The 26,781-nt window shown below is 34.4% G+C and overlaps 1 long non-coding RNA gene across 4 annotated transcripts in view; it reads right to left on the minus strand.

Moving 5' to 3' along the window:
- Positions 1 to 5,063: 5,063 nt before the first annotated feature.
- LOC143668104 (uncharacterized) overlaps positions 5,064 to 26,781 on the minus strand; it is a 44,798-nt gene continuing 23,080 nt past the window's right edge. For 3 of the 4 annotated variants that reach the window (XR_013168301.1, XR_013168303.1, XR_013168302.1), the window contains 3 exons: positions 11,720 to 11,786; positions 6,716 to 6,810; positions 5,064 to 5,488 (listed from right to left, as the gene is read on the minus strand). This is a non-coding gene — a long non-coding RNA (uncharacterized LOC143668104). The remainder of the gene's footprint in view (positions 5,489 to 6,715; positions 6,811 to 11,719; positions 11,787 to 26,781) is intronic. The other variant, XR_013168304.1, reaches the window with a different exon arrangement.

A 26,781-nucleotide genomic window follows, 5' to 3' on the forward strand; every position in this document is an offset into this window, starting at 1 on the left:
TGGGCTGTAATGTTCTGTAAATGTCTGTTATGTCTAGTTCACTTATCATTTTATTCAAATTCTCTGTTTCTTTTTTTGATCCTTTGTCTAGTTATTCTATCCATTGATGAGAGTGGGGAATTGAATTCTCCAAATATTATGGTAGACGTGTCTATTTCTTCCTCCAGTGTTGACTGTGTTTACCTCATTGTATTTTGGAGCACTCTGGCTCAGTTAGTAAATATATCTGATTGATATGCCTTCTTGTTGGACTGTTCCTTTTATTAATACATACTGTCCTTCTTTGTCTCTTTAAATTGTTTTACATTTGAAGCCTAATTTGGCAGATGTTAATATAGCTACTCCCACTCTTTTCTGACTATTATTTGCATGAAATATCTTTTTCAAACCTTTCACTTTCAACCTATTTTTACTTTTGGTCTAAAATAAATCTCCTGTAGACAGCATATAGATATGTCTATTTTTAAATCCATTCTAACAGTCTGCCTTTTGACTGGGGAGTTTAATCTGCTGACATTTAATGTAGTATTATAAAGACAGTACTTTCTTCTACCTTTTTTTCTTTTGGATTTTATATATTTATATATGTCATATCTAATTTTTTTTCTCCTTTTTCCTTTATTGATAGTCTTCATTTCTACATTCTCCTTCAGACTTCTCTCTCTTGCCTTTTCCTCTCTGCTTATAGTGCTCCCTTTAGTATTTCTTGCAGAGCCAGTCTTTTCGTCACAAATTCTCTCAGTGATTGTCTGAAAATATTTTAATCTCCCCTCATTTTTGAAGGATAATTTTCCTGGGTATAGAATTCATAGTTGACAATTTTTCTCCTTTAGAATCTTAAATATTTCATACCACTGCCTTCTCGCCTCCTGGTTCCTGCTGTGAAATCCACACATACTCTTACTGGGTTTCCCTTGTATGTGATGCATTGCTTTTCTCTTGTTGCTTTCAAAGTTCTCTCTTTGTCTTTGATATTTGACAATCTGGTGAGTAAGTATCTTGGAGTATTTGAATCTGTTCTGTTTAGGGTATGCTGCACTTCTTGGATCTGTAATTGTATGTTTTTCATAAGAGATGGGAAATTTTCAATGATTATTTCCTCTATTAATCTTTCTCCTTTTCCATTCTTTTCTCCTTCTGGGATACCCACAATATGCATATTCATGCACTTCATACTCTCATTCAATTCCCTGAGATTCTGCTCATATTTTCCCATTCTTTTCCTTGTATTTTCTCCTGTGTGTCAGATTTCAAATGCCCAGTCCTCTAGTTAACTAATCCTTTATCTTCTGCTTCTTCAAATCTATTGCTATAGGTTGCATTGTTTTTTTTCATCTATTCTATTGTGCTTTTTATTTCCATATGGTCTGTGATTTGTTTTTCAAACTTTCAAGTTCTTTTTGTTTGCCCAAAGTCTTCTTTATATCCTCCCTCAACTCACTGATTCGATTTTTAGTGAGATTTTCCACATCTGTTTGAACATCCTGAATTAGTTGTTTCAACTCCTGTATCTCATTTGAAGTGTTGGTTTGTTCCTTTGAGTGGGACATATCTTCAATTTTCCTACTGTGACTCATTTTTTTTTTTTTACTGGCATCTAAGCATTTAATTTTCTTAATTAATTTATTCTGGAGGTTGTTTTCACTCTTTCACCTAGGATTTTCTTGCTGAATGGCTTTGTTCTTAATCTGTTCTTTGACATTCAGTTCAACTTATTCTACACCTCTGGCATAGGTTCTGTTGAACTGATCAGAATTTTTCAGTTCTTGTTTTCTGATTCTTGCCCTGGCTATTTGGAGCTTTTTATTTTTGAGGAGGCTCCCCTCAGACATTATGGACCCCAGTCAGATTTTTCCAGACTAGACAGGCCCCCATCTTGAGAGGAAAGAGTAACCAGCACCAGTTTTCCCTGAAGGTGAGACCCAGCAGGTTGTCAGACTTTCCTATGAAGCCTCTAGACTGTGTGCTTTTCCTATCCTGCCCAGCATGTGGTGCTTGTCTGCCCACAGCTTCCCACTAGCCTAAAGTATTGTGGTGCCTTTAATTTCAGCAGATTTTCCCAGCCAGAAATGTAGTTGAGACAGAGGTGAAGTAGTATGATGGCTTTAATTGCTTCAGTTTTCCAGGCCCTGGACCTGAATTCCTTGAAGGAGGGATTCCACTGGAGCTGGGCCCTGCCCCCTTTTTTCTTGGTGAAGATACACCCTTTAGGAAACTAACTCCTTTCTCCTGAATAGTTACTTTGTCTCTCAGACAAACTTAACTCTGCCTTTGCCTGGGGCAGTGCTGGGACAGTGCTGGAGCCTGAGAATGCTTTCACTTCTATCTAATGAGCTGTTAAGGAGTAAGAAAAAGCAAAAGCAGAAATAAAGCTTTTTCTCAGCTAGGCCCCTGCTTCGCAGGTTTATCAATTAAGAATTTAAGTTGATACATGGCTCTATGTACCTCTAGGGTCTAAATGCCCCCTTTTCTTGGGGTTGAGACATTTTCCAGTATATTGTGTTGTCCAACTCAAAAAGCCTCTGGTATTGTTTTATATTTTTGTTTGTTTTTTTTTTAAAATATCAGACCAACTCTGTTGGGGCAAAAACTCCTAGTTCCTTTAGTGCTTATTCTAAGTTCATCAGTGCATGTGAGGGTCCTATTTTCAGTAGTCAGAATTTGTTAATTAATTCCGCAATTGGAGCTTGGTTGAGATAAGCCCTTGCTGCTAGTAAAATATTTTTCCTTTCTCTTTAGAGAACCAACCTTCAATGCCCATAGGGGAGGGATGCTGGACTCTGCAGTTCAGAGGACATACAGTTCTGTGTGGGCTCTCAGCAGTACCACCTGGCCAGACTTGTGTATGCTGGTCACTGATGTTCCCCTAGCTGTTGTTCTGTACCATTACTGGCTTTTTACTCCCAGCTCTGGAGGACAAACTAAGTTCCACACCTCACTAAGCTGCCATCTTGTCATGCCTCCCCTGTTCTCCCGTTCTAAGTATTTTCAATCAAGAAAGCACTGGAGGGTGGGCCACGGTGGCTCAGCAGGCAGGAATGCTTGCCTGCGATGCTAGAGGACCTGGGTTCGATTCCCATTGTCTGCCCATGTGAAAAAAAAAAAGAAAAAAAAGAAAAAGAAAGCACTGGATTTTTGTCAAGTGCCTTTTCTGCACTGATTGAGATGGTTGTGTGTGTGTTTTCCCCCCTTCATGCTGTTAATGTAGTGTATTGCATTAATTGATTTTTTAAATGTTGAACCAACTTTGAATACCAAGGATAAATCCCACATGATCATGGGGTATAATTCTTTTAATATGTTGTTGGATTTTGTTTGCTTGTTATTTTGTTGAGGGATTTTATATCTATATTCATAAGAAATATTGGTCTGTAGTTTTCTTTCCTTGTAGTACCTTCATTTGGCATTGGTATGAGTGTGATGTTTGCCTCAGAGAATGAGTTTAGTAGTGTTCCATCCTCTTCAATTTTTTGAAGAGTTTGGCCAGAATTTGAGTGTTTGATAGTATCGCTCTGTGAAACATTCTGGTCCTGTGTCTTTCTTTGATCAGAGGTGTTTGACTGCTGATTCTATTTCTTTACTAGTAGTTGGTTTGTTGAGATCTTCTTTTTCTTCTAAGTCATTGTAGGTCATTTGTGTGTTTCTAAGAATTTGCCCATTTCATCTAGGTTATCTAATTTATTGACATATAGTTATTTATGTTATCCACACATAATCCTTTTTATTTTAGCAGGGTCATTAGTAATATCCCTGTTTTCATTTCTGATTTTTGTTATTTGTTTCTTTTTTCTTTGTCAGAAAAACCTAGCTAAAGGTGTGTAGATTTTATTGATCTCAAAGAATAAACTTTTTTGTTTTGTTGCTTCTATTGTTCATTTATCTCTACTCAAATATTTGGTATTTCCTACCTTCTACTTGCTTTGGGTTTAATTTGTTCTTTGTTTTCTAGTTCTTACAGTTTTGAGGTTAAGTTTCTGATTTAAAGTCTTTCCTCTTTTTTAATGTAAACATTTAGGGTTAAAAATTTCACTCTTAGCACTGCCTTTGTTGCATCCCATAAGTTTTGTTATGCTGTATTTTCATTTCCATTTCAAGATATTTCCTAATTTTGTCTCTGATTTCCTCTTTTACCTATTGTTTCTTTAAGTGTATGCTATTTAATTTCCACATATTTGTGAGTTTTGCCTTTCTCCCTCTATTTTTGATTTCTAGTTTCCTTCCATTGTTGTCAGAAATTATACATTGTATTATTTCAATATTTATTAACTTATTGAGACTTGTTTTGTGACCTAGCATATGGTATATCCAGGAGAATATGACCTATGGACACTTAAGAAGAATGTGTAGTCTGTTTTCATTGGGTTCAGAGTTCTATATATGTCTGGTAACTCCGGTAGGTTTAGTGTGTCCTTCAATTCTTTTACTTCCTTATTGATCTTCTGACTAGATGTTCCATCTATTATTAAGAGTGGTATGTTAAAATCTCCTACTGTTAATATGCAAATATTAATTTCTCCATTCATATCTGTCAGTATTTGTTTCATATATTTGGGGCCTCTAATGTTAGGTACATATATATTTATAATTGTTACATCTTCCTGTGGAATTGCCCCCTTTATCAGTATGTAAAGACTATCTTTGTTTCTCATAACTGTTTTAGACAAAGTCTATTTTGTTTGACGATAGTATAGCTACCCAAACTTTTTTTTTTACTAGTTGTATGGTTATATTTCTTCCATCCTTTCACTGTAAACCTATGTATATCTTTGATTTAAGGTGATTCTCTTGAAGTCAGCAAATAGTAGCACTCTTTTTAAAATACTTCTGCAAGTCTTTGCCTTTTGTTTGGAGAGTTTAATCTATTTACATTTAAAATCACTACTGATAATATAGGTCTTTCTTCTGCTGTTTTGCCATTTAGCCTTTGTAAGTCTTACAAATTTTTGTCCCTCACTTCCATTGAAGCCTAGTTTTATATTTATTTGTGCTGTGACCAGCATGGCTTAGTGTCAGGACTGAAGGGAAGCAATGGGAAATTAAGAAAGAAAGACAAGAGACAAAGATATACTTAAAGCTGGGACTCCTGGAACTCTGAACTCTGATGGAGAGACTCAAAGACCCCAAGAGGTTTAGCACTGTTTATTTAATAGGGCTGTGAGATAAAGAAAGTAACAAAAGTATAACTGAAGAATGGGGAAGGAGGAAGCACCAGCTGAACCATCTGCTTCCCTGTGCCAGATGAGTCAAAAGTTACACGTTTCCCAAGGCTTCCTCCTGCCCTAGACTCAAGCAGCTTTGCCAACACTTCAGTCTTTTCAGGACATCAGGTGCCTATTAAAACAGAGACAGCTTTGCTATATCTCTGCAATGAGTATGTGACCTCTGTCTCATCCGTGCCCAACATCTCTCCCTTTTTTACTTTTTAAATGCAGCTTGAAGGTGTTTAATTGGAGGGTTTGGATGTGGTTTTGGAGGATCCGGATTCCAACTGAAATTAAAAGAAACAAGATTAGTAACAAAAGGATTATAGCCATCAAATACCAAGCTGAGTATTTCAAAATATTTAGAGGATTAAAACCTTGTAATTCACTCAAGATGTCTCCTGCCACTGTAGCGGGATCAACAACTTCATCGTGACTCTTCTGCATGCTTAGAATTTCTTCATGTAATTGTCTTAAATTTAAACTGATATTATGGCATCTCCAAACTCACTGCAAATGCATTTGAACTTTAGGTCAGCTCCATAATGACTGATTATACAGAACTGATGTCATGCATATGTACTGATAATTAGCATGTCATAGCAACTTTTGTCTGAATTTTTAAACTTTCTGCCTCATTGCCAATACCTATGACTGCATCCTCTAAAGCATTAGGCTTGACTTCTAATTTAATATCTACTCTTTCTTGCTCTTGCAAGGCAACAGAAGTGTTGTGAGCTAAGTTACATAACGAAATGGGCATTTTGTATACTTTGAGAAAGAGCAACTGCAGAAGTGTTAGGAGCTGGTGTCTCCAGGAGAGAAAAAAACCCAAAGGCCCCTGGTATCTTCACCTGCAGTTTGAGCCCCAAGAATGCTTTTTTGTAGGGGGAAAAGTTATGCAGAGGAAAGGGTTTTAGACTCAAAGATCACTTTCCTACTGCAAGGAGCCACACTAGCTGAATTTAGATAGCTCTCCTGCTCTTCCTCAGGGTCAGAATTATGCATTTCTGTTCTTGCTCCCTCCTGTAAATTTATTTTGCCACCCCATCTGATGGTTTATGCAAGGTGGGTTTCTCAGAACTGGGCCAGGGGCAGGGAGGTGGTAAGTTCTATGGGAGCAGAGCTCTTTGAGGATAATTTAAGACGATCATACTCCTGTATAGTTTCCTTAATACTTGACCCTGTTGTCTCAGTTTTGGGGAGCCAGCCCCTATGTGAGCCAGGATTTTATCTGGACCTTCTGCTGTGGAACAGTCTCTTAGCCATTTTCCCACCTTAACCCAGGTCTCCGGATTTACTGTTCCTCAGGAAACCAAGGACAAGTTTGTTGAACAAAATCTAAAAAGTATTAAGCAGGCTTCTCTTAACATTTCCTCCCCTAGCCTTAAGCATAGCCTTTAACATACTCACATATAATTCCCGTTCATTTGAACCAAAATATCCCATGATCATTACACCTGGCTGTACTTTTATGTGCTCCCCCTTACCTTAGTTTCAAATTGTGCACATACCATGGAAGTGTTCCCTTGTCTCGGCTTAGGTTCCTCCACATTCAGGTCTCTGTTTGGGTGCCACCTGCCATGACCAGCATGGCTCAGTGTTGGGACTGAAGGGAGGTGATGAGGAATTAAGAAAGACAAGAGACAAAGATATAGTTAAAGCTGGGACCACATGGGACTCTGAGCTCTGATGGAGACTCAAAAGACCCCAAGAGGTTCAGCACTGTTTATTTTATATGGCTGCGAGGTAAAGAAAGTAGCAAAAGTGTAAATAAAGAATGGAGAAGCAGAAAGCACAGACTGAATCACCTGCTTCCCTGTGCCCAGATGAGTCAAAAGTTACACTTTCCCAAGGCCTCTTTCTGCCCCAGACTCAAGCAGCTTTGCAACACTTTAGTCTTTTCAGGACACGTACATTTTCCTCTGTTTTCCCTGTGGTTACTATAGTATTGAAATTTAGCATCCTAAATATATATATATATATAACAGTTATATTTGATTTGATACCAACTTAACTTCAATAGCATGTACACATGCTTTTCATATATCCCTCTATGCCCCAACATTTTTGGTACTTATTACCACATATCATTATACATTTATGTCCAAAAAAGTAAATTTATGATTTTTTTAAGTATTAGCATTTTGACACCTATAGGAAGTAAGAATTAGAGTTACATAATAATCAAAACAATACAAGACAATAATACTAGCATTTATAATTACCCAAATTGTTACCTTTACCACAGTTCTTTATTTCTTTATGCTGCTTTAAACCATAGGCTGTATGTTTTCATTTCAGTCTGAAAAACTTCTTCCAGCATTGTTTGTAGGGCGATCTAATGGTGTTGTACTCCCTCAACTGCTTATCTGTGAATGTCCTAATCTCTGCCTCATTTTTTAAAAAGAGTCTTGCCAGATAGAAAATTCATGGCTGGCAGTTGTTTTCCTTCAGCACTTTAAGTATTTCAATCCACTGCCTTCTTGCTACATAGTTTCTAATGAGAAATTGGCACTCAATCTTATTGTAATTCCCCTGTTTGTAACAAATTGCTTTTCTCTTGCAGCTTTCAGAACTCTCTTTTGGTCATTTGCATTTGGTAATGTAATCAATATATGATGTGGTATATTTTCCTTCATGTTTATCTTGTTTTGTGTTCTCTGAGCATCTTAGATGTGCATATTCATATCTTTTGCTAAGGGTGTCTGGCATTGTTCTTTTACTATTCCTTCTATCCCTTTCTCTCTTTCTTCTCCTTCTGAAACTCACATTGTGTGTATAAATGGTATGGTCGATGGTATCCCATAGATACCTTAGACCATTTTTGCTTTTAATGTTTCTTTATTTTTCTTTTCCTCACCTTAACTCATTTCAAGTGTCTTGTCTTCAAGGTCACTGATTCTTTCTTTCTTCCAGTTTAATTATACTCTTGAAATTCTCCTGGCCATTTTTTCATTTCAGTTACTGTGGTCCTTAACTCCCAATACTTATATTTGGTTACTTTTTTAAATTTCCCTCTCTTTACTTAGACTCTCATTTTTCTTTCATTGTTTTTCTGATATCCTGGAGCTTTTTTCAATGTTTTCCTTCATCTTGCTGATTTAAAAAATCATTTCAAAGATTTTTTAGATGGAGTCACATTCCTTCTTTTTCATTGGTATTTTCAGTGTTTTTATCCTATGCCTTTCAATGGACCGCCCTAGAAAAATGTATCTTTCAACTAACTTTCCCCAGCAACCCATGAGGAAGTGTGGCATCTTTAAATCTCCATTATCTTCACCCCTATCCAAGAGGTGTTCAAACAATGGCTGCCACTGCCCCTGTCCTGGGTAGCTTGAAACAAGAGCTGCTCTCAGAGCCAGAGACTGGTGGTCTGAATTCACTAATCTAGAGCTGTGAGCAGTAATTACCCATGTATACCCTTGTTTGGGGGAAGAGGAGTTTTACTTCCCTTTCTACCACTGGCAGCTAATGAGGGCCAGACCCCACAGTGGCCTGCATGAAGTTGAGAAGTGGGGACCAGTAGCCAATGTACAGAGAGAACAATTCACAGTTCTTGTCTGCAATTTTATCAGCCTTTACCTCTTGCTCTTCCCTGGATGCTGTAAGTGTTATTCTGGCCTCTGGAGTTTAAAAATAATTGTTTCAGACAGTTACTGGTTGTTTAATAGTTACTTTTGTGGAAGGACTGGATCCTGGAGCACTCTACTCTTCCATCTTCCTTAGGAGTCTTAGTTCAGTTGATTCTTCACAGAAAAAAAAATGGAGCTAAGAAAAGTATTACGATGGGCAAATGTGATGCTAAAAAACCCAAATGTCTTTACAGAAAAACTCATCATAGATTCCTACCTCACACAATACAAAATTATTGCAAAATTGGTCTAAATCTAAAAGCTAAAATTATAAAGAAACATATTTGCAGCTTTGGGATAGGCAAAGCTCCTCTGATAGAATACAAAAAGCAATAACAATGGAAAACTTTCTAAATTTGACTTTATCAACCTTTAAGTTTTGTTCTTTAAAAGATGCCATTATGGAAATTAAAAGATAAGTCACAGAATGGAAGAAAATAATTGCAATACTTATATCTGGCAAATACATGTATCTGGAAATGCAATATATATTTGGAATACACAAAGAACTCATATAATCAATCATAAGAAGAAAATCCAACAACAAATGGACAAAGTATTTGGGCAGACACTACAGATGACATACAAAGGATCAATGAGTATAGGAAAAGACGTTCAACATCATTATTCATCATATCAACACAAATGAAAACTACAATGATAAACCACTGCATACCCATTAGAATATCTAAAATTAAATGAATGACAATACCGATTGCTGGTGAGTGGAGCAACTAGAGTTCTCTTAGACTGTTGTTTGAAACATGAAACAGTAAAATCATTTTAGAAAACTGGCAACTTTTGAAAGTTAAACATAACTCTACTATGCAATCCAGCCACTCCATTTCTAGCAATTTACCCAAACAAAATGAAAACTTAAGCTTCACAAAGACCTGTAAACAAATCTTCATAGCAGCTTTATTCACATGAGCCCTATGGTAGATATAATTATAACACCTGAATTGAGACACGTTTCTAATATAATCTCCTTTCCTGTGGGTATGAACTCATTGTAAATGCGACCTCTTGAAGATGTTATTTTTAGTTAAGGGATAGCCCAATTGAACGACAGTGGATCTTTATCCAAATTACTGGAAGGCCCAGTCATTGAAACCCTTGGAATCAAGGATTACAGCAAGCCAACACCAGAAAGGTACTGACCCCAGTAGGAGGCACACCTTTTCACCTGTGAAATCATGAGCCAATAAATGCTTGTTGGTTAATCCCACTCAATGTGTGCTATTTCTGATGGCAGTTTATGCAAACTATGGCAAACTCAAAACTGTAAACAATGTCTACCATTGTTTACAAATGGATTAACAAAATGAATATGTATTCAAAAGTAAACTACTTAGTAATAAAAGGAACAAACAACTGATAGACTGTAACACAACAGATGGGTCTTACAATCAGTCTGCTCAGTGAATAAAAAGCCAGACACAATGAATCCATATTGTATGATTTCATTTATTTGACGTTCAATGGTTACAGGAGATAACTACTGAACAGGGACAAGAACACTTCTTTGGGAACGTTCTGTTTATTAATGTTGTGGTGGATTCACAGTGCATACAGAGTTCATCAGATTGCGTCTTCAAATATATGTACATAAATTATAAGCTCAATTAAGTTGATTAAAAAAAATAAAACCCACTTGATAGTTTATTTATTATTATCAATATGTGCCTGCAATTCTGAGTTGTATTAGTGATAAAATATTCTCAATCTAGTTATGTTGTATTATATGTGAAAGCTAATTCAGAGAACTTCCAATTCAGTTGGCTCCCAACTCTGGAACTGAATTACAGGTGATTTTTTCTTTTACAGTAACTTCTAAACTGTTTGCATAGTTTGGACTTACTTTGGATACAATTCAATCTGTCGTTTACTGGTAAATATTAAAAACTGTCTCACATACACAAAAAAGAACACACTGATTTGCTGATTTGTAGCATTTGATGATTTCTGTGGTGTTAAACAGCCACCATGACTAATCTCAAGCTACCAATGTGATGTCAGAATCTGGAGTTGGAAAGAGATGTGCACAATAGACTCTCCTGTGCCCAGGATATTGATTTGAGTATACAACCCATGTGGGACTACATTTTCCTACATTTAATAAACCATTATCACAATGATTATAACATCAATGGAAAAGATGCTGAATTACTTCATTTTATCCTCTATTCACAAATTATTCTCTGAACTTTGAAGTACTTACTCTTTGGAAGCACTTATGTTCTTTTCCTATTTTTCAAAAAAAGCTTTAATTTAATTTATAATAATTAATTTGTGTTTTTAGTTGTATAATTATGTATTCAAAATTCAATAAAAGAAAAATTTTAATTCTGCTTCTTTTTGTATTATTATTACTTATTTCATTTCATGTGTATTATTGAAAATAATTTTGTGGTGTAGTAGAGGGATGTTTAAAAAATAAGTACCAAATATACTAAGTAAGTGACTGAACAACTAATTTTGTCAGCCTGGAAATGTTAGATACAAACCAAATATCATTTTAAATGAAAATTCCAAATGTGGACAGAGTCTTTATTGTAAAAATAAACATAACACTTGGTACTAGGCGTATTATTTCTAATTCATGCATGATTCATTCTTTCACCAAAAACATAAAACTAGGATAAAAGTTGTTGCTGGTTTTTAACTTACAATACCATAAAAACTTCTCTGGTATCTATTTTTCGATTTTGTTTTTGATAAAATTGAAATAAAAAATACTATGATAATTTCTAGATTTAAAATTCTAAGATTCTTGTGCATATTATAATTTTTTTGGTGCTGAGATATTTGTATTTTTTTTTAGAAAGGTAAAATGATCTAAGAAACAAACTAGAAAAAGCTGAATGAAATCAGATCTTATACCTTACATTCAAGTGAATCCATCGATGACGATTTAACCCATCAGGATCCTTTCAACATTTTCCACGACCTTGAAATGAGAGTATTGAGTTTTAAGGACCTTTTTTCCAAGAGACAATGTTTATTAATCATTTCACATGTTAATCACTATGTTAATAGCTTTAAGAATATCACTTCATCTATTAGATATAATTTCAAAGTTTTAAGGTCTTCATTTTATAGATGAAGAAACAGGCACAAAAAATTTAAATAAATTGTTCCATGTCACAACATTTATGAGTAGAGGTAGAGAGCTAAGAATTATTGTCTGTTTCACTTTAGAGTCTGTGTTAGTATTCATGCTAATAATTCTGACTGAAGTTTAAGACATTAAATATGAAAGTACATAGATAATTTCCATTTCTATGTGGCTTGTGTTTATAAACCCAAAGGCCTCCTGGTAGGAGTTTCAAAAATCTCCAGAAGTGGCAATTATAATATGAAAGAAGTGTTTGAAGTTTACTATGATTCTATCTTCCCACAAATATTCCTCTGAACTCAGATGCAAGTATATGTATAATTATTGTTATTGTTCTTTTTAATCTCTTTGCAGGTAATTAGCATAAGATAGCAGCTTACCTTCAAAGTGTCAGTATTTTTTTGGTATAAAGAATAGATCTGTCATGGTCATAAATTTAGAATATGATAAAAAGAACTAGATCATTCATCTATTCAATCCAAGTATTTTTTAAAGAAAAAAAAGACATCGAAGATAAATTTTCTTGTTAATCCTCGTAGAAGCTATGTATTTCCAAGTTGAATTACGTTCTTAACTTATTTTGCAGATAGATAAGGAAAAAGATGAGAAATGCAGAGGAATGCACTCATGTGTTGAATTAATGTGGTTACGTAAAATTTATCTGTCACATTGAGGTAGTACTTTTATGCATAAATTCCTTGAACTCAAAGTAATTTCACAGAAAAGAGATAGGTGCATGGAATATTCATTTCAGTGTGCTGAGCAGCTATGAGCACTTTTTTCATACCAGAAGGAAATACACTCTGTATTACATACTGGACTGCAGTTCTAGAACTATCATTTGCTGTCCCGTAGCTCCTGAGCTAACTGCCTTAAATTCTCTTTTCAGATTTTAATCTATAAGAAGGTGATAATATAGAGTTTCTGAGTTTAGTGGTCAGGAAAGTACTATGGAAACATTAGTAATGATTAAAACTTTTATTCATTACTTAATTGTACACCCCTCTCTGCTCCCAACAAGCTCGACAGTTCACAACATTTTTCGACATTTGTGATGAAAGCTCTCCATTCATTTCTTCTTCACCCCCTCAAGTTAAGAATTAATTCCTCCTTATGTGAATTTATTTAATGCATCCTAGTATATCCGTCTTGTCTTATAATCTATTTTAGATACGGACCCTCAAGTATACCAACTTTTGCTTGTATTATTGTGGTATAATTATAATTTAACCCACAGAATCACATTTCCCTTTACATATTTGTCTCTTCTCACCTACTAAGAGCTTCTGTAAGCAGAGATCATGTCCTTTTCATCTTTCTAGCTTCATCGCCTTAGCACGGTATCTATCAGCAAATGTTTCTTTTGCTTTATATAGTGATCACTACAATATGTTGCTAGGTATTGAAGAGCTTCTTTTGATTATGATGATACAATGAAACATAAATAATAAGTTTGAAACGTGGGTAGATAGTAATATAGCAATAGAGCATATTCTAGTTGGCAAAATATAAATATAAGTTTTAAAATCAAGAGACTGGAAGCTTACATTTCTCCTCTAACAGTGAGATAAATTTATCAATATGCTTGTAGTATAAAGTTCTAACCACTACACATAAGAAATAAAGGTACTACATATAAAATATGTATGTTTTATATATTTTTAAATATTGGATTTTAAAACAGAAAAGATTCCACAGTATAAACATGCATTTTTGTCAATAAATATTTATTTATTGGCCATGATGTATTCTACACTTTGTTAGCTGCTAGGGATCTTCTGCTGAATCATATTGAAGGACTGCTCCCACAGGGCTCACAGCCTACTGGGAAGAGGAGGCAAATGGAAAAGTTAGTGTTCACTAAGACATGAGATGGGAGATATGACAGGACAAGCAGAGTGAGATTGGAAGCACAGAAAAGGAAGGTCACATCTTGCCTTCTTGAGGAAGCTCTTGCAGTCCTCATAGTTAACATTCACTGTGATACTTTGCTCCTCTCAAAGCTAGAATTGCATTGCTTATAATCTCCATTTTCAGCCCTAACTATATATTTTAGCTCTGAAATTAGAAGTAATTTTCTCCATTTAACTAACTTTCCTCAGTGTGAGTTCACTGAAAAAGTAAACTTTTTTTTAGATTTAGGAAGGTATAAAAACTAAAGCCAATGCTCTTAAGAAGAAAACTTTTATATACTCAATCAAAAACTCTTTTAGGACTAATGAACTGAAAATATGGGAAACTTGATAAAATAGTAAAGGAAAAAAAATCAACCACATATTCATAGGATCCATGAGTCTTTTTTGAATCTGCATTTTTTTCTTTTTTTTTAATTGACAAACCAAAACAACATGCAAACACAAACATTCTTAACATACAAACATTACATATATGGTGTGCAATTAATAAGTGGCTCACAATATCATCACATAGCTGTATATTCATCACCATGATCATTTTTTAGAACATTTGCATCACTCCAGAAAAAGAAACAAAAAGAAAAAACTCATACATACCATAACCTTTACCCTTCCCTCTCACTGACCACTAGTTTTTCCATCTACCCAATATATTTTAAACTTTGTTCCCCTTAGTTTTTTCTATATACCTTACCATTTCTTTTCATTGATCACTAGTATTTTAATTTACTCCATATATTTTAACATTTATTCCCCTTATTATTTATTTATTTTTAATGCACATGTTTTACTCATCTTTCCATGCAGATAAAAGGAGCATCAGACACAAGGTTTTCCACAATCATAGTCATATTGCAAAAGCTATATCATTATACAATCATCTTCAAGAAACACAGCTACTGGAGCAAGCTCTACACTCTATATACACTCCAGCCTCTCTATATAATGCGTAATACCTCCAGGATAACCTCTCGACTCTGTTTGAAATCTCTCAGCCACCGACACTTTATTTTGTCTCATTTCTCTCTTCCCCCTTTCGGTTGAGAAGGTTTTCTCAATCCCTTGATGCTGAGTCCCAACACATTCTAGGATTTCTGTCCCACATTGCCAGGGAGGTTTACACCCCTGGGAGTCACGTCCCACATGGAGAGGGGAAGGACAGTGGGTTTGCTTGCCATGTTGGCTGTGAGAGAGATAGGCCACATGAATCCAAGAGTCTTTTCATTAAAAATATTCATAGCAGATACTTGGTCTAACAATGCCCCTGTTTAGTTTCCTGGGCCGCTCAAGCAAATACCATAATGATTTGACTTAAACAATGGGAATTTATTCCCTCATAGTTTTGAGGATGGAAATATGTCCAAATCAAAGCATCATTAAAGTGATGCTTTCTCCCTGAAGACTGTGGCATTCTGGGCTGGCTGCTGGTGATTCTGGTCCATAGCTGATCACATGGCAAGGCACATGATGACATCTCCTGGTCTCTCCCTTCTCCTCCTGTCTGTTCAGGTTCTACTTCTGAAATCTTCCTCTGCGGCCTTTTCCCTTTATGTCTGAATTTTATTCCACTTATAAAGAACTCCAGTATTAAGATTAAGATTCATCCTGACTGAGGTGAGCCACACCTTACTTGAAGTAGCCTTACTAAAAGGTACTACTTAAAATGGGTTCACACTCGCAGGAATGGATTAAGTTTCAGACCATGTTTGCCTGGACTTCACACAACTTCAAACCACCATGCCCTCTAAATCTGATAATTCTTCAGGCTCTTCCTAACAGAGATAGTAACAAGGAGCTCACAACTTGGAAACCCTATCATTCCCTATTTTAGTGCCTCTAATCATTTTAAAGATTTTATTCTACCATAAAATCAACCATGTTCAACTATCTCTGGAACTCCCAGAACAAATGTCACCCATCTTTTACGTGATAGATCATTCCTTACTTAAGAGTCATTATTGCCCTTGTTTAAACTTTCTTTTCTTTATTATCAATACTTTTCAGTTCCTTTCCTATATTCCACATTACTTGGTGTTCATCTCTGCCATTTATTAATTCAACAAATATCTACAGAGTGCCAATTTTGTTTCAGACCCACAGCTAAGCACTGGAGATACAGGAATGCTAATGATACTCACTGAGTTTTCTAGTCTTTTTATCTATCTGTTTTGGGTAGGCTTTATTATGACAATGTCCCATTTAAAATGGGACATATCCCACTTCAAATGATCATATCAATGAATAGAAATGAATCTGAGATATCATTATCTTTGTTAAAAGCCATTTTATACTGATACTTCTAATTGGACTTGAAATAAATTAAGACCTCCAGGATTTCTTTCTAACATAAAATAATGTCAAGCCATAAATCCTCCCTTCTTTTTGTATTTTCAGTTTTTGAAACCAAGTATAAAATTTTGCATTTCCCCTGTTAAATATGATGTTATTTGTCATATCAAAATTAGTTTGTGCTTTTATTCAGAGATTTAATGTTAGCTGTTCTTCACTGTTTTCTGTGTATCAAATTATTCTAAATATGTCTTTTATGTCTTCATCCATGATCTAGATTAAAATGTAGAAGAAAACAGAGCCAATAATAGAGCCCTTTGGCACATCACTAAACACGTTCATTAATCATTAGGGATGATTTTCAACCAGGAAAACATCAACTCACCTGTGCCACTATTCAGAAACAGTACATCAAAAATACTTGTGTCAAAATCTCGAAATACTCACTCAAATACTTCTTTGAAATCATAATCACCATTTTGCAAATTGAATGTGACATATATTTCTAAAAATCATACGGCTTCCTACTGACTATTACTTCTATATAAGTGCTTATATATCTTTGATTAAAACTATGTTCTTAAATCAACGTTGGATTTGCCTAGTTTTAGTTGCTTCCCTTTGAATAATCAAGAAATTGCACTTTTGTTGTATCCTGGAAATTTTATTTCCAATTTTACACAATAACAACTGCTATTTTACTACCACACCAGCAATTACATCATGCCTTCAGATGCAATTTGTATGAAAGTCCATTCTCTACTCCAGAGAGAAAGCCACATAAAAGAAAGTAGGAAATGCACAGCTTCATTCCAGGGTGTATACTAAATATGATTTATATCCTTGCAAAACTTAATACTACCTCTAAACCTTGATTTCTTCTTCACAAATTCCTAGGAATATGTGAGATGAACATATAAAATTTCACTAGAGATAAAAGCTTCTTGAGCATGGGGACTTATTTAACTTTTTTGCTACTATATCCTTAGAGCATCTAGCAGTGTGTGTAGTAAATTTCCAGAAAGTACTTGTTGAATAAATGTATGATACACAATAGAGGTCGATAAATGCCAGTTTAATTTTTCCTTCTTGGCTACCGTGAGTCTTAATTTCTCCTTGGCAAAGGTTTATCCTGTACACTTTGAAGAGCATTCTCTCATGTAGAAAGAAGTTAAATAAATGTTGACTTATTCTCCATTCTCCATTAAAACATCAAAATAATGAGCCAGCAAATCCTCCCTTATGGTCTTTTTCTATCCACAACAGAAAAACAGACACAATTTTTTTTTGCCTTCAGCATAGTTCACAAACCCTACCTATCCTGAGTTTTAATAACAAATTTTCTGTTTAGAATACTGCTTTATAGTTTTCCTTTGAAATGTGCCTCTTCTTCTATCATTTGTGCATCCTATGATAACTCCCCATATAACTATACTGATTTCTTTAAAAACAAATGTATTTCTTTTTCTTCTTTTATGGAATTAGTTACATTTGAGCTGTCAGAATTTATTTTCTTAGAGTTTCCTATTCCTTTTTAATTACCCTGTTCTTTTAAGTGCCTGGACATAGACTCATGTTTTCTGTGAATATTTTGAAGCTGATTTTCTAATGCCAGTGCATATATCATACTATACCATCTGTATTTCCTTTCTTTGATTTTATGCCAATTTTTATACACCAAAAATCAGCTCTTCATTTTTTTTCTTTTCACAATGAAGTTCAAAGTAGCAATCTCAATAGTCACTTCAAACACCTTCCAGAAAGAGCTTTTATTAGTGAGGAAAGCCAATAACACATCAGATTTTTACCCTTAAGGAAAATAAGGCTTCCAGGAGACGTTTTTATATATATGAGCTTCCCAATGCATTTCTGTATTTTTTCTATGTCAACTACATCCCTGTATACCTATATTTTGATTGCATTTTCGTGATCTGCCAATTGGTCTAATATATTAATGTCTACAACAGCACTTAGTGCTTTACTCTTCTCTTTTATCCTTTCTTCTCATTCATCTGCCTTTCAAATGCATCCCACCACAATGATAGCATGACTTTCCTTCCAGATAAATGCTGTGATGACTTGGATAAGGCTTGGTTGTGAGTTATATTGGAACATTATCCACCACCCCCCCAAAAAAAAGCCAGCAAGAAGATGCTGTAACAGGCTTAACTGTCATTGGTTTAGGGTGATGTGTCCAAAGTTTAGGGCTGACGCTGGGGTGACCATAGGATGATCAGCAGAACTCCATTACATAAATTTCTTTTTGGTAAAATTAAGCTGGAGTATATAATCTGGTGTGAAGATATGGCAGCATTCATTTAGACTCTAAAATGATCATTGAAGTCAAATGGACAGAACTAGTTCCTCAAATCAAAGACATTGATAAATACTGTTGAGCAAAGATGGGGAAAACAGGGGCAAGATGGGAAAAGCAGAGGCAAGTACACCTTCTCACATGTAAATTCATCACATCCTTTAAAATCAGTTATCTTCTGTAAAAAGAGATTTCTCTTCTATTTTCATGGGGCAGCCAAGAGTTTTCATCCACCATAGCTCAATGATAACTAAGAGACAATAAACTCCTTCTACTATTATTACTTCAAATTCACCATATTATATGCTTGTTTCCTGATGAGGAGGCACCTCAGGAAACAGTGTTACTCATGATTCTTCTCTCTGTTATTTTCTTCTCAGAATTAGTGGGAACTGTTCTCCTCATTGTCTTTCCACATACTTCTACAGCTCACATAACTCACTGAATCCAGTTTTATCAATGTTTATCTTTTTTTAACTCAATTTTCAGCTTAAAATACTGATCATCTTAGGTTTTTAATAAAACTGTTTCTGTTTTTTTTTTTCTTTTTTGAATAGGTGTCCACCATTTTTGGATGACATGTCAGACTAGACTAATTGCACTAGCAATCTCAAAATGTGAGTGTCTAAACAAATTAAATGTTTATATTCTTTACATATTTGCTCCCATAGTAATCCAAGGATCCAGAGTATTTGAACAAGTGACTTCAACATGCCTTAGGGCCTTTGACTTCTCAACTCGATCCTCAACATCAGCTCAGTAGATGCATGAGAAGAGAAGGCAGTTAGTAACCACTTCTGCCCAGCCACAAATTACTTCTACTTATACTCCATCCGAAAGGACAGGCCACATGGTCCCAAACGAAATGAGTTAGAATGTAGTTTAGTGGTGTGTCAAGAAAAATGCAAACATGGAGATTATTGAAAAACTAAGCAGTTTCTTTCACAGCAGAAATCCATCTTTTTACTATCATGAACTATTATTTAATAAGTCAAATACTCTCCTTATTTTATTTTTATTTTCCACCACACAATCATAATCAATTATCTATTCTTCTTCCTTTCTCTTACAAACAGAAGGTATTAAAATAAAATGCTTTGTTCAGAAATCTTCTATTCTCTTACTCCAATTTTTTTTTTTTTTTTTTTTAACATGGGCAGGCACCAGGAATCGAACCCGGGTCCTCTGGCATGACAGGCAAGCGTTCTTGCCTGCTGAGCCACCGTGGCCCGCCCTCCAATTTTTTAAAATCATTATTTACATTGCTGATTACTTCTGAGAGCTCCCATTTATATGAAACTTGCTGCATCAAGAAAAGTAAGACAATATTAGTGGGTTTGAATTGTTAAAAATTCCCCTCCATCATCGCTCTCATATAGTAAAATAAACTACTCCATGAAAGCTACATTATTGGCTGCTTATAAATTTTTATCAGGGACATCACCACCCACCACTACAAATCCTTTTAATTCCAGGATAAAAATAGATTTTTCGCTCATTATTCTGAAGAGTATGGGATGTTAAGGTATATTAATATTTATTTTACATTAACATCCATTTGTCCAGTTTTTGTGGTGAATACTTTGCACCAATTACAACTTTTCATAGTATGCATATCATAATCCAAGACTATAGAATTTAAAGAATTTACACCTGTAGTCGTAGATTCTAGAGTGTTATACTTTTAGTTAACACTTGATTGTTTTTCCACTACCAAGTAAGAAGGAAAACAAACTAGGGAAGTCTGCACAGTGACATCCACAATCATTAAAGCCGACAGCCAGAAGAAAGAATGAATATGGAGTGAATACTGAAATACTCAAGGGATAGCACCTGTCCAAACTGCCCATCACTTTTATCCAGGCCCAGAAGAATGAGCTTTTCTTGGTCAAAGGAAAAGAAGATATGATTTGTATCTGAATAGATGATGATTGATTTTTTTTATTCTTTTGGAAAATTAAAGCCTCACCCAAGCATAAACTTCTTTGTTTCCTTTGGGACAGCCAAGAGGATGAGATAATAATTCCAAGTATTTCAAATACGAAGTGATGCCAAAACTGATGCACTGTTTCCAATTTCAAGTGCTTGGGACAGGGCACTAAGCTCATAAACAGATTTAGGAAACTTCATAGGATGCAAATTCGCTTACACAGCACTATATCTCCATTTTAATTCCCTTCCAAATTAATTTTCAGGAAAACCACTCAATTCCCTACACAGATCACGAAATTTTGATTAATCATTTAATCTGTTGCACTGTACAAATCTGATTCATTTTCGGAGTGTTTTCAATGTACTGTTTCTACTCAAGTCAGTAGCCCATCTGTAAAATAAACTATTAAAATAAACCAATTATCCTTTTATAGGTTACAGCACAGTCTTTTTAATCTTTGCCCCCATAGCTACAGCTTTTAAAAAAATCTTTTAATATAATATTGTTGATAACCTACTATTGTGTTAGTCACGATGTTGGAGGACTGAAGAGGTAGAGAAGAATAAATATTGTACTTTATTTCCTCACAAAATTCACAGTAGCCTTGGAGTATTCCAAAAACTATTTACAGCATATAGGTGATATGAGAATAAAACACTCTGAAATATCTTTTTTTTTATTACCTTGTATACTAGTAACTTCTGGAGGTTTTTTCCAGAATGGCACAGCCATACATTAACTCAAAAGATTAATCTAGATTTATCTATTCAGTGAAAACAATAAAATTAGTCATTACATGATCTGACCCACTTGACTTTCTACCAATAAAAATGCATAATATAAATACACATATGAAAAGCAACTTTTGCTAGCCTCTCCAGAGCATCAACTAGTACCATCCCCTATCCCATATTATCGACAGCCCCTTCCAACATGAAAAAATTAGAACGGGCATATCCCAAATACCCCTAAAGAGTGGGAGAAAGATCCCCAAAGGTGATGGCAGAATTATACAGAGAATTTTAGGGTTTAACAAATGAATATGATCCTTGAATCATTATATTAATATTTCTTTTAGTCTGTAGACCAGCAAGAAGTAAAAACCTAAAATTGTGGAATTGTAACCCATACCACACTCTAAAATCTGTTCAACTAATTGTTGTGCTGTGCTTTGAAATTTATTGCTTTTTGGTATATATGTTTACTTTTCACAAAAAAGAAAAGAATATTTCTTCTAGTCTCCAGTGTTTTGGAGCAGCTAGAAGGAAAAATCTGAAATAATGGAATGATAACGTATAATAAACTATGAAATCTTTTCTGTAACTATCTGTCAAAATGTACTTTGAAAATCATTGCTTTTTTTCCTTTTCTTTGTATATATGTTATATTTAACAATAAAAAAAACATTTAAAAAACAACAAAAAACTTACTGGTGTCTTATGGACCAACATCAATTAACATATTAGAAGAATAACATTTGCTTTATATTATTATTGTGGTGATGGTTATTAATGCGTGTTTGGTATGCAGCATTACAAGAACAAATCACGGGCTATAATGTTAAAATAACATAGTAGAGATGAAAAAGGTGTCATAGTTTATCAAAACATGTGTAGAGGCACCTTATTTTATAGAATGTAAAGCATCTGTGATGTCAAAAGAGAGAGTGGGGAGCAGCTAACTCTACCTGGACTGAGGGGTTAGGGAGGATTTGACAAGGGAGTCACATTTACATTGGCACTCAAAAAATAGAGATAGATAGATGATACAGAGATAGAGAGTTAGATTGAAAGGACTTCACGGTCAGGCAGAGATCTGGGAGAGAATATCCCAGTCCATAGGAATAGCAAGTTCAAGGAAGTGTGGTAGATGCCATGACAAACTATGGGAATGGTGGAGAAAATTAGAATCTGACAATCTTGGTGAGTATTTCTCACACAAATAGAGTGGGGAATGCATGCTTTTTTCTATTTCTTGGAACAGATTCAAAATTATTTAAAAATCTAAAGATTTGTTGAATATCTCTGATTTTGGAGGAGAAAATGAAGTAGACCAATAAAACATTACAATACTTCACAACTGAGATGATGAGTTTCAGTACGGAGGAGAAACAAGAATGGATTTAAGAACTATTTTAAGTACAAAGAAAGAGACTCAATGGCTAATTAGATGTAAGGAGTAAGTAAGAAGCAAAAAATAAAAGGTGTTTTTGGTGGCTACAAAGTTGCCAATTTACTTAACAAAGGAATATAAAAAGATTTTTTCGGACAAAAAGAAAATTAAAAACAATTATTATTTTATGATGCCTACAGTGCATCAAAACAAGTATAGAGAATTAGAGGCCATTATTCCTCTGGATCATAGTAACAAAAATGCTTAATAATTGCAAATAGCAATATATAAAAAGGACAATTCATTATGAGAAAGTGGAATTTCTCCAAGGGATGCAAGGATAATTTAACAATTAAAAGTCAGCTAATGTAATCTGCCATATTAAGAAAATAATTTTAACAAAAGTATTGTATAAAACGTAACACATACATCAAACATGGAATTAAAGGGAATTTCCTCAATCTGATAGACATCTTTTACAAAAGGCACATATAGTTACATAATTAATTATAAAATAATGACTGATTTTCCTCTAAGATAATAATAAAGTAAAGATATCTGCTCTCACCATTTCTAGTCAACTTGTATTGGAGATCTTAACCAATGTAATAAGGCAAGATAAAGAAATAATGGCTATAAAATTTTAAAAGAAGTAGAGCTCTCTTTATTAGCAGACTCCATATTTATTTACATAGAAAATGTTAGGAAATCCATGAAAGAGTTCCTAGGACTAAGAAATAAATATAAAAGGGTCACAGGGTACAAAGTCGATATAAAAAATCATCTCTCTTTACAATAGGAGCAAAAATTGGAAAGTGAAATTTAAAAATCCATTTACAGAAGCTTCAAACATAAAATATTTAGGGCTAAATTTAACAAAAAAAATGATAAAGCACTGAACATTAAATCTATAAAATATTCAAGGCAGAAATTAAAGATCTGAAAAAAATGGAGAGATGCCAAGTCATTGATGGAAAGATTCAATATGGTTAAGATGTCAATTCTTTCCATTGTTATATATATGCAAAAATTTTAATCAACATTCAATAGTCTATTTTGTAGGAATTCACCAAATGATTCTAAAATTCATATGGAAATGCAAAGGATCTTGAATAGCCAAAACAATTTTTAAAAATACGAATAAAATGGAAGAGGTTCACTATGTGCTTTCAAGAATTTTTATAAGGCCTCATTAACCATGCTAGCATAAAAACAGACAAAGTGATCAGTGGAACCAAAGTTAGTTTATTGTCAACAAAGGTGTAAAGACAATTCAATTGAATAAGGAAAAGCTTTACAATAAATTGTGCTCTCACAATAGTCTAATGCATGAAAAACCAAACGTGTTTACTCTTAGTTTACACCACACACACACTCGGATAGATCATAGATCTGAATATAAGAGCTAAAACTATTAAACTTTTAAAATAAAAGATAAAAGTTCTTCATGAACTTGGGGTAAGCAAAGTTTTATTCAAGAGAAAACAGAAAGTACTTACCAAAAGGAAAAATATATAAATTGAACTATGTAACAATTAAAAACTTTGGTTTGAGAAAATAAGTCATTAAGAAAATTAAAAGGTAAGCCAGAGACTGAGAATAAAATACTTGCAGTACATACATCTGACAAAGTCTATATCCTGAATATATATCAAGAACCTCCAGAAACCAATTATGAAAAAAATAAAGCAATCTAATAAAAATGAGAAAAGACTTTGTTCTAGTTTTCTATCACTGAGTAACAAATTATCCTGAACTTAATTACTTAAAACAAAAAATTTTGTAATTTATTTTGCTCACAAATCTGAAAATTGGGCCAAGCTCAGAGGGAATATTCATCTCTGCTCTATGTGACAACAGCTCAGCTGACATGAAGGCTTGAGGTAACTCAATGCCTGGGCAGGATCTGAAGCCTTGCTTATTTACATGTCTGGAAGTTGTTTCTGAGAATGCATAACACTTATTTGACTTCTTCATAGCAGAGAGTTGAGTTCAAAGAGTAAGCATCCCAAGAGAAAATCTATGTAGAAGCTGAAGATTTTTACAGTCTAGGCTCAGAAACTGTCACAATGTTTCTTCTGCCATACTCAATTTATTAAACAGTCATAAAGTCTGGATTCAATAGAAGAGGCTATAAAGCATATCAATTAATAAGAGGAATGTCAAAGAATTTGGGGGGCATGTTTTAAAATTGCCTTAGTCCATCGGCCACAAATTCATTATATTTATTCCACATTTAGAATATACTTACCCTCTTCAAAAACTATCAAATATATCATGCACTACATCATCAGGCTAAATTTTGAAATCCAAAGTATCATTCTTTAAATCAGATATAAATGAAGACAAAAAATTTAACTCCTTAAATAAGATTCCTTTCAAAATGAAGACCTGTGAACTACATAAACAAATTACATATTCCTCATGTATGCAACATGTAATGGTATAACAAGTATAGAATAATTCCTATAGATATGCACATTCAAAAGTGGGGAAATGGGAAACATATATTAATTAATGGTCAATAGCATTTCTGAAATCCAGCTGGACACATGTGGCCACTTTCTTTTTTATCAGGGCCAAGTATTGCTTTCTGAAACTGATTATTTATTACTCATAGATTCAGTCTTTTTACTATTTAAAAGTTTGTATGAAGCATTGATTTAGATCTTCTTGACATGTTAAACAGTGTATCTTAAAGCACAACTCTGGATTTGATATTTAGCCTGAGATTTTTCTTTTGAGAGCCTTTCACCACCTGGAAAGGCTAGAACAACGAGCAGCTTATTTTTTAGTCCAGTAATTTCTGGTTCATTTATAGTAACAGTTTATTATTTAGCTTATCTATCTCCTCTTGCATTTTATCATCAACAATAAGAATAAGCCAGGTGGCACTGTCAATAACCTGCTTGGAAATTTCTTTAGAAAATAAGAGGTCAACATGCAATGCCTTGTGGGCTGGCACCTATACTTGTAAATAAAGTGTTATTGGAAAACAACCACACCCATTCATTTATGTACTGTCTGTGGCTGCTTTTACAGTATGATGGAAGAGTTCAGGTGTTGTGACAGAAAATGTTTGGCTTCCTAGCCTAAAATATTTACACTCTGGTCCTTTAAGTAAATTATCAAAACTCTGACTATATCATTGAGTTCATTTGGTAAATTTAAAATTTTCTCTTTTATGGCAGATCCCAGTATTGCCAAACATTTCATCTGCTTATTTTAAGGGACCCCTTTTCTTCGGACACCAATAATAACTTTAAACTTTGACTGTTGGCCTTCTAGAGTCACTTGAGGCTTCTGCTAACACTTTCTTGAGATTCTGAAGATATCACTAGAACCCTTATTGAGAACCTTTGGTTTTCCCTTACTATCCAATAGTAAAGCTAATGTTACGTGTTTTAGGTTTTTCTGATACAGCAAACAAAATCTAACATGGTTACTAATACTGTATAACAAACTACTCCATAGCTAAGTGGTTCAATAAACAACAATCATTTTCTTTTCTCCTGAATCTGCAATCTCAGTCGGGCTCAGAGGAACATGTTGTCTCTGTTCCACATAGCAGTGACAGAGACAGCTCAAACAGGACTGGAGAATCCATTTCTAATATGACTTACTTGTATGGCAGGGAAGTTGTTGCTGGGTGTCACTTCTTATCTACTTTGGGCCTCTCTATAATGTAGTATGGCTTTCAAACTGCCTGACGGATAGGGTGTAAGATTGAGCATCCCCAGAGAATCTGGTGGGCCATAAAACTTTTTATAATCCAGCCTCAGAAGTTCTATAGCAGCACTTCCACCATATTCTATCAGTCAAGGCAGTTGTGTGTGTTCGCCCATTTTTACAATGAGGTGACATAAATCTTTACCACCTAATTACAGAAATGTCAAGGATACATTGTACAAGAAATGTGGTATAGGAGATAGTGTGTGGCGATTTTTCTGATTAATTTACCAAAATAAATCTGCTTTCAACACAATCCCAATCAAAATTCCAACAGAATTTGAAGAAATGGAAAAAACAGCTATCAAATTGATCTAGAAGGGTAAGGGGCCCAGAAGAGCCAAAAATATCTTGATAGAGAAAAATGAAGTTGAAAGATACACACTTTAAAGTATATTACAAAACTACAGTGGTCAAAACAACATGGTACTGACATTAAGAGATATATTGATAAATGGAATCAAATGAAGAGTTCCATCAATGGTCAACTGATATTTGACACTCTGTGAAATCCATTCAACTGGAACAGAACAG

This window comes from Tamandua tetradactyla, chromosome 24 (genome assembly GCF_023851605.1).
Source record: "Tamandua tetradactyla isolate mTamTet1 chromosome 24, mTamTet1.pri, whole genome shotgun sequence".
In the NCBI taxonomy this organism is placed as follows: domain Eukaryota; kingdom Metazoa; phylum Chordata; class Mammalia; order Pilosa; family Myrmecophagidae; genus Tamandua; species Tamandua tetradactyla.